The following is an 8,628-nucleotide window of genomic DNA, read 5'->3' as shown; positions in this document are numbered from 1 at the left end:
GAGTTTGCTTCAAACAGTATATATGTGGCTTTCCCTTTGCCTTTTTCCAAGAAAATTGAATGTGAGTCAAGTGGCGGAAGGAGCAGATAATATTTCTCTGAATTTGTCACAGAAGAGAGCATGTCATTTGCTGATGTTCAGTTTCACTTGGTGTTTGGAAGAGCAGCCATGTCTGGGGACACAAGCTTGACCATCATCTAATGGAAGACTCTCTTGGTAAACAGAACATCCAGCTCCGACCGCAGTGCCCAGGCGGGGAGGGGCTGTAAATGGCCCCCGAGGGCCAGTCGAGTGTTCCCTCTTTGTGGTCCTAACCCCCAGATCTCTTCCTTGGTTCCCTTGGTTGATGGAAGTGGTTTAGCAGAACAAGGGTGAGCCGGGAGTTAGGGGCGCAGAGGCACGTGCTCATTCTTTGCCTGACGCTAGTGGGGTGAGGTCCACGGCTCCATGGTAAGTTAGCGGCTCTCTAACCAGGCTCTCTAACCTGGGCAATTGGTTAAGAGGCATGCCCAGCACCCTCCCCCTCCTGCTGAGCACAACCTCTGGTGAGTTTGTGGGATCTGTTCTTTCCCCAAGCCTGTCACTGACTTCCGAGGAACAGCTCCATCAACGCTGGCTGCTACCCCCGGGCATGCCTGCCTCCCTCTGATAGAACTCATGCCGTCCTCACTGAATCTCTCTGCATCTTCCAGGCTTGTCATGGGATGTATGGACATGTTGCAGCCACCAGTTGCCAAGATGAGATTGTTCACTTATTAAGACGGACGTTTGTTGACATTCCTCTGGTTGGAAAGGCAGTACACCATCCCACCGTGTCACGTTGCATACGAATACCCAAACTTCAACTGTGTTTTCTGTAACCAGCTCTGCACTGACTACTCGTGAGTGCAGATGCCATTAAAGATGACAGCATTTCTATTTTCAAAGAATTCGAATGGACTTTGAAAACTATGGATTCGAGGCTGATAGTTAATGATGCTTCTTTCTAAAGTGTCCATCTATGACATTCAGTATGCTTTTTGACAAACGAATTCCTCCAGGCCTACTTATACTTCTGTAGAACTCAAAGAACAAGAAGAAACATCTTCTCAGATAAGCCCAGTTAACAGTGCACATATAGAAACCAAAAGCTTGAGGGAGCTTTTAATTTTTCTTCTAGCTAATCTGACCTCAGAGACAAGCTGCTTGTCTGATGGCAGGGGCTTTGCTGGTGCTACCACCCAGGAGGGGTCTTTGTTACAAGCCTGTGTCTCAGGAAGCTTTAGCATTCTTCAGCCCACACTCTGGGCTGGAACTTATCAGGCTTGTTCAGAGCCCAAAGGTGATTTTTTTTTCCTCCTGAAAGCTTGGTAAATTTCTGCTTAGCAATTTCTATACTGTTGAAGCATGAAGCATAGTTACCATGCTCTGAAAATTGTTTAGATGCTTTCCAACCACCTCCAGCCAGATAACGGGAGCTGTTGCTTTCAGAGGTAAAAATTTTCCATGCCCTCCTTCGAGTGCAGGAAGAGCTGCTTCTCTGTCTCCGTAGGGGATCTTCTCTTTCTCCAGGGACAGCACTGCACAGGGAGGGCGCTCGGGCTGTGTAGAAAAACAAACTTGAGCTTAAATCAAGCTTTTCCAGTCACTATTCGTGTGACCTTGAGCAAGATATTTGACCTTCCCGAGTCTAGCCTTGCTCACCTATAAAATGGGAGAACGCCTCTGTGTTCGTGTGAGGACTGAAGTTGGTACAGGCCGACCACGTGGTTCTTGAACGCGGATGTTTATTTCAGTCTTGTAGGGAGTTTAAAAAACTGTGACACTGCTCCTCACCCTGGAGCAGAAGAATTTAAATCTTTGAGACTGCACACCTGATTATATTTTAAAAGCCTCAGGAGATTCGGAAGATCAGTGAGGGTTAAGAACTAGAGCAAGCTAACGAGGAAGAACTTTAGAAGCATAGCATAGCGTAGAGTGAAGGAAGCCACACACCAAAGACCACCAACCGTCGGACTCCATTTGTATGATGTTCTGGAAATAGCAGAACCACAGTGACAGAAATTAAACCGGGGTCTCCAGAGCCAGGGGGATAGGGAAGGCCTTGAGTGTAAGGAGCACAAGGGAATTTTGGTGGATGAATATGTTTTATGCATCAATCTGTCAACACTCATTTTTTTTTAAGTGAATTTAATATATGTAAATTACACCTCAGAATAAAATAAAAGAACTAGTAGAGTAGGTGCTCAGCAAATAGTAGCTATTATTTTGATGATGATGATGACAATGGCGATGACAATGATGTAGCAGGAGGAAGATAGCAGGTGTTTGAAAACAGACTCCACAGATTGTATCTTTGATGAGGATCAGTTTGAGAGTCTTGAGGCATTACAAGATAGATGGTTGTAAAACCATAATGTAAAATGTGCACATTAAAATGAATGCATCTGACACGCTTTTAGTTCCAGAAGTTCAGGTAAGCATGCCAAATGGGCCTTGCTGACTCTCGTTACTAATGAAGAATAAATATCAGATGATTGGAAAGTGTGCCAACGTGGGCATGGAAGTGCAGGCCAAGCCATCCAAAGGCTCCGAGGCTGCCAAGGAAACAAACACAGGGCAGCCGCGGCTTTGGGGAAGATCTTCCAGTGTCCCTCCTCTGCTGTGCTTTATTTTACCCGGGTTTGTAAAGGAAGACTTGACACATGTGCCTGCTGCGGAGCAGCTGGACGGAGGGTGGGTCAGGCTGCGAGGGGCCGGGTCTCTGGCTGGAGACCTACTGCACGACCGGACTTTCCTGCTGGGCTGGAGAACGAGCCCGAGGGCACAGCTCTGTGGAGCCCCGGCACGGAGTGGAACAAGACTTCCTTCACTCCTTTCCAGCCCTGTGACCTTTCTCAAGTGACCGAACCTCTCAGAGGGCAAACTTCCTCCCCTAGGACCCCCACCACCCAGCTGCTGGGAGGCGTAGAGCCAGTACTGAAAACTCGGTGCATTGGGGCAGCACCTGCTGTTTCCTGAGTCAAGCCATATTCCCGGCACTTTTCTCATAGGTTTACGTGGATGAATTCATTTGATTTTTACCATGACCCTGTGAGGTAGATTTAATTTATCTTTTCCCTTTTTATGAGCAAGGAAATAGAGGCACAGGAAGGTTGGTAGTTTGGCCAAGGTTATGTGTTTTTTTTTGTTTTTTTTTAGTCTTTATTTGTTTTGTTAATGTTACATTCAAAAAATATGAGGCCCCCATATACTCCCCACCCCCCCTCACCCCACTCCTCCCCCCATAACAACAACCTCCTCCATCATCATGAGACATTCATTGCACTTGGTGAATACACCTCTGAGCACCGCTGCACCTCATAGTCAATGGTCCACACCACAGCCCACACTCTCCCACAGTCCACCCAGTGGGCCATGGGAGGACGTACAATGTCTGGTAAGGTTATGTATTTTTAACCGCTTGACCTGACCCAGTGCAGTGGACTTGCTGTAAACAGAAAGTTCATTCCCATCAACTTACCCTTCAGTAAGATTGAGGCAATGCCAGTGGCTGGAGACTGCATTTGTGTTTGGTGGGGGAAGCGTCCACAGGTGAAAGGCGGAGGGCTGTGGTGGAGTCAGCGAGGCCTGGACACCTGGGTGAGAATGCTCCCTCCCCTTCCCTGGTTGTGTGACATGGGCAAGACACTTGATCCATTTGGCCTTTGTTTCATAGCTACAAACCGGAAATATTTCTATCTTGGCAGATCATTGAGAGGGTGAAATAAAATCCTGGATGCACATTTACTTAGCAAAGAGCCCGATGCACATAGGAACTTGGTAAATTTACACGCTTTTAATGATTAAAACATGAAGGAACCTCAGGAGCTTGCTCCAGCAGGGCTCGGGCAGCTCTTACTCCGGGGCTGACCGTGCAGTTTCCATTTCACTGATGATGCTCTGTAGCCATGAGCCTGCATCTCCTCTGAGCAGCCATCTATATGCCAGGGATGGGAATCTTGGGCTCCAAAGGCAGGCTGGCTTGGTGTTTGGCAGCTATGGCCCTGAGTCCACTGGCCTGGGCTCAGGGTGGAGTCTGACCCTGACAGCTTTCCAGCAAGGGAGGTGGCACAGACCCATTCTCAAGGAACTCAATAGCTGAGGATGGCAAGGGTGAGGCAGCATTTCAGAATGGTTGGGGGCATTTCAGAATGTTCATTTCTGTTGTCTTGTGTCTCCTGAGCAGATGCAGTCTCATTGCTGCATGAGGGGGCTGGCAAGTGCTCAAAGGGCAGCTAACTGAAGAGGCAGGATGCAGGATGGGGCTTGACAACCAAGCACTTGGCTTTCTGGGCCCGTGGGCTTCTCCTCTCCTTATGGAAGTCGATGCACTCTCTTCTGTTCTTGCCAATTGCTCTGAGATGCTGTTTGCTGCACTGCAAAGTGTTGGCAATTTCCTCTATTTGATGCTTCATTAACAGTGGACAGAGAATTTCCTTTCCATGCTGGAAGAAAAACCATCCATGAATGGAGACCCCAGTCAGCCAGTGACATCTTCCCGTGGTGTTGGGAAGGAAGCGGGCAGAGAACCAGCTCTGCTTGGAAAATCCGTGGCTGCCGTTAGCCAACTTGGCCCTCTAGACTGTCCCACTTGTCTGAGCTTCGGCTTTCTCAGCCCAGGAATAAGGCTCTTGCAGATCTACCAACTCTATATGGTGTGCCTAGTGGTCAGGAGCTGTCCTAGGGAATTCGCCCACATCTTCTCCACCTGACCTTGCACCAACCCTACACCATCAATGCTCTCACCTGCCTCGTATCATCTTCTGTGCATGTCACTGGATCACAGGGCCTTAAGGGCTTACTTAGCTCTCTCCTTACAGGCAAAACTGGAGATGTTACAACAAATAGGACAGGAGCTTCTTTTCCAGAGGATCTCTGGTTTGGGATAGGGAGTCTAAAAGCTGCTCAGAACAGACTCTAAATTCTAAGAAGGATCAATCTGTTTTGAAGATCAGGGAACTGAAGCTTGGAGAGGTGAATTAATTTGGCTAATGTCACATGGCTAATAGGTGACAGAGATTTATTTTTAATTCATACTTGGTTGATTCAAAATCCTGGGACTTTTTTTCCACTCCATTCTGAATACTGTTTGTTTTTTTTAATTTTACTTTTATTTTTTAAATTTTTTAAATTTTTAAAATTTTTTTAAAGATTTATTTATTATTTATTTCTCTCCCCTTCCCCCCAACCCCAGCCATCCTCTGTGTCTATTTGCTGCGTTGTCTTTGTCTGCTTCTGTTGCCATTAGCAGCACCAGGAATCTGTGTTTCTTTTTGTTACGTCATCTTGTTATGTCAGCTCTCCATGTATGCAACGCCATTCCTGGGCAGGCTGCACTTTCTTTCAGGCTGGGCAGCTCTCCTTACAGGGTGCACCCCCTGCGCAGGGGGCTCCCCTACATGGGGGACACCCCCGCGTGGCAGGGCACTCCCTGCACGCATCAGCACTGCGCATGGGCCAGCTGCACACGAGTCAAGGAGGCCCGGGGCCCGAACCACAGACCTCCCATGTGGCAGACGGACGCCCTAACCACTGGGCCAAGTCCGCCACTTGAATAGTTTGTTAAGTACATTTTACTAAACCCGTTTAGAGCACATCCCAATTTTTCCAACCTACCTCTTTTGTCCTTAGAGTAATGTTTTATGATGTAGTTATGGCAAGGATGATTCTTCATGGAGATTCATCTCCATATTACAGAGAAGACTGAGGCCAATATACCCAAGGTCACGGCCGCTTACTGAGAAGGCCGATCCCAGGTCCCAGCTCTTCTGGTTCCTCCCCCGGTGCCCTTCCTCTCATAGCAAGTAGAGCAAACATCTGTTGAGAACTTACTCTGTGGGAAGGTTGGTGGGCGGGAGGTCGGTTAGTCCAGGGGTTCGTTGAATATGTGAAGACTCTGAGAGAGTTGTGGGCCCTCAAGGTAGGGGGGACTGGTTAAGCCTGCAGCTGGAGAAGGGGTTGTAAACTAGGAGCTTAAAGAACCCGACTTTGTGGTTGGCCATTCCCCCTGCAATTGACCCACCTCTTTCCTGGTTCAACTCAGTTCAATATACATTTCTGAGCCTCCCTATATACCAGTCAGTGGACTGAAAGAACACAGTTCCCACCCTAAGGGAACTCACAGATTCAGAGCCCAGTGTGGAAAAACATCAGACAATAAAATACTGGGTGTTATGTAATATTATTATAGAGCGGAGGGCTTGGGGTGCCATGGGAATAGAGATAAGGGAGAATTACAGCTGGGGTGGGGTGCCGGGCCGTAGAGCCATGGAGATCTTTATAGGGAAGCCGTGGTCCAGCATTGTCCACCGCACACGTGCAGGCCCCGAATACCCAAGAGCCCAAACCGTGGCTCAGAGCCCATCCACTCGGGCTGAAGGGCAAGTGCTTGAGCACCTGCCTCCAGGTCTTTGACCCTTCCTCCACAAAAGGTCCAGCCTAACTCCCCTCCCCTTGGCCGTGGCCTGGCCTTAGCGACTTGCTTCTAATGAACTGAAGGCAGCAGAAAGAATCTCATGACTTCCAAGGCCAGACGGGATCATAAAAGGTAATGGGGCTCCCCCCCCACTTTCCTCCAGGTTCGTTGGGTGTGCTGAGCCAGCCCTCAGAGATTCAGCCACCCTTACCTACGATGCCGGAGGCCACACGGAGGCAGTGACCCTGAGGAGTCACTGCATTGCCAGCACCAGCTGACTGGTCTTCTCAGCATCAACTGCCAGACCTGGAGGAAATGAGCCTTCTGGTGGCAGCAGCCCCAGCCTTCAAGCTCCCCAGCTGACGTCAAGGGGAGCAGCTGGAGCAGAGGCGAACCCTCCCAGCCGCTCCCAGCACGGATGCTGACCAAGGAACCCGTGAGCATAATAAACGGCCCTTGATACCAGAAGGTCTGGTTGCAACTGGAACATCTGTCTTTCAGAGACTTTGTGTTGCTACACTAAATCATCAGGGAAGGACCAGAGAGCCTGGTTCTGCTGGTCATAGTGCTGGGTTCGGGATTTCAGCACTTGGAGTGAGAAGTTTCTTTTCTGCTGCTGGAAGCATTTCCTGGTGTCTCCAAAGCTCTGTCACCCTTTGACTTCCACCATCAGAGTGTGGGTGCTGACACAGGGGGTGTCCTGCTGTGGACAGCTTCCTCTGAGGCCATACCCTGGAGAAAGGGGTGGAAGAGGTTAGACCCCCACACGAGGAGGTGCTTGTCCCGGTGTTCAAGGCCTTTCCCTTGGTGGAGACGTCTCATAATGGGGTTATGGGAGGTGACTCTCTGGGCTCAGGCTGAAGCCTGAGGTGGGAAGCATCCTCCACCTCAGCATCTCTCAGCAGGAAGCAGCCTCTTCCTCAGCATCCAGTGGGAAGCATCCTCCACCTCAGCATCTCTCCGCCAAAGCAGCCTCTACCTCAGCGGGAAGCAGCTTCTACTTTGGCTTCCTTAGCAGGAAGCAGCCTCTACCTCAGCCTCCTCAGCGGGAAGCAGCCTCTGCCTCAGCCTCCTCAGCGGGAAGCAGCCTCTACCTCAGCCTCCTCAGCGGGAAGCAGCCTCTGCCTCAGCCTCCTCAGTGGGAAGCAGCCTCTACCTCAGCCTCCTCAGCGGGAAGCAGCCTCTACCTCAGCATCTCTCCGCCAAAGCAGCCTCTACCTCAGCATCCAGTGGGAAGCAGCCTCTACCTCAGCATCTCTCCACCAAAGCAGCCTCTACCTCAGCATCCAGTGGGAAGCAGCCTCTACCTCAGCATCTCTCCGCCAAAGCAGCCTCTACCTCAGCATCCTCAGTGGGAAGCAGCCTCTACCTCAGCCTCCTCAGTGGGAAGCAGCCTCTACCTCAGCCTCCTCAGCGGGAAGCAGCCTCTACTTCAGCCTCCTCAGTGGGAAGCAGCCTCTACCTCAGCCTCCTCAGCAGGAAGCAGCCTCTACTTCAGCCTCCTCAGTGGGAAGCAGCCTCTACCTCAGCTTCCCCAGCGGGAAGCAGCCTCTGCCTCAGCCTCCTCAGCGGGAAGCAGCCTGCACCCCAGCTTCCTCAGCCAAAGTGGCCTTCACATGGATGACGGCCCAGCTGACTTCTCTGGGGTCTCTTCCTATGTGACAGTGCCTTCTTCCCTCAGACTCACTCACTCTACTGTTTATTTGTGAGAGATCATCTCTGCGTGATATTCGGCTGAGGAGTCAGCTGTGGGGTAGAGCTGGGTGGAGGCCAAGCTCTGGCTCGAAAGGGCCTTGCTGAGTGACCCTGGCAAATCAAACTCCCTCTCAGGCCTCAAGTTCCCCTTTTGCAAAGTGGTGATGAATCGCCCGGTTAGAAAATTGTGGCAGTGCTTCTAAAAGGCTGGGGTTTAAGCTGTGACATGGGGAGATAGTCACAGCCGGGGGAAAGGGTTCCCGTCCTCAAGATCTGGGCCAGCTCCTCACAGCCCACATTCTCTCTCCCCGAGTGCCTCAGCCTTCTCTTCCAGGGAGAAACCAGGCACGGAGCGCTGCCCTCGCCACGCTGGGGGTGGGAGGTGGGACCCCGGGGGCTGTGATTCTTGAGCTGGCCTTCGGAGGTGCCTGGCTGGGGGAGAGGACGGGTTGGAGTTTCCTTCAAAGGCTCGCGCCTACGCCTTGCTGTGCTGGTGT

Source organism: Dasypus novemcinctus, chromosome 25, assembly GCF_030445035.2.
Source record: "Dasypus novemcinctus isolate mDasNov1 chromosome 25, mDasNov1.1.hap2, whole genome shotgun sequence".
Taxonomy (NCBI): Eukaryota; Metazoa; Chordata; class Mammalia; order Cingulata; family Dasypodidae; genus Dasypus; species Dasypus novemcinctus.
Note: the sequence above shows the minus strand (reverse complement) of the source record.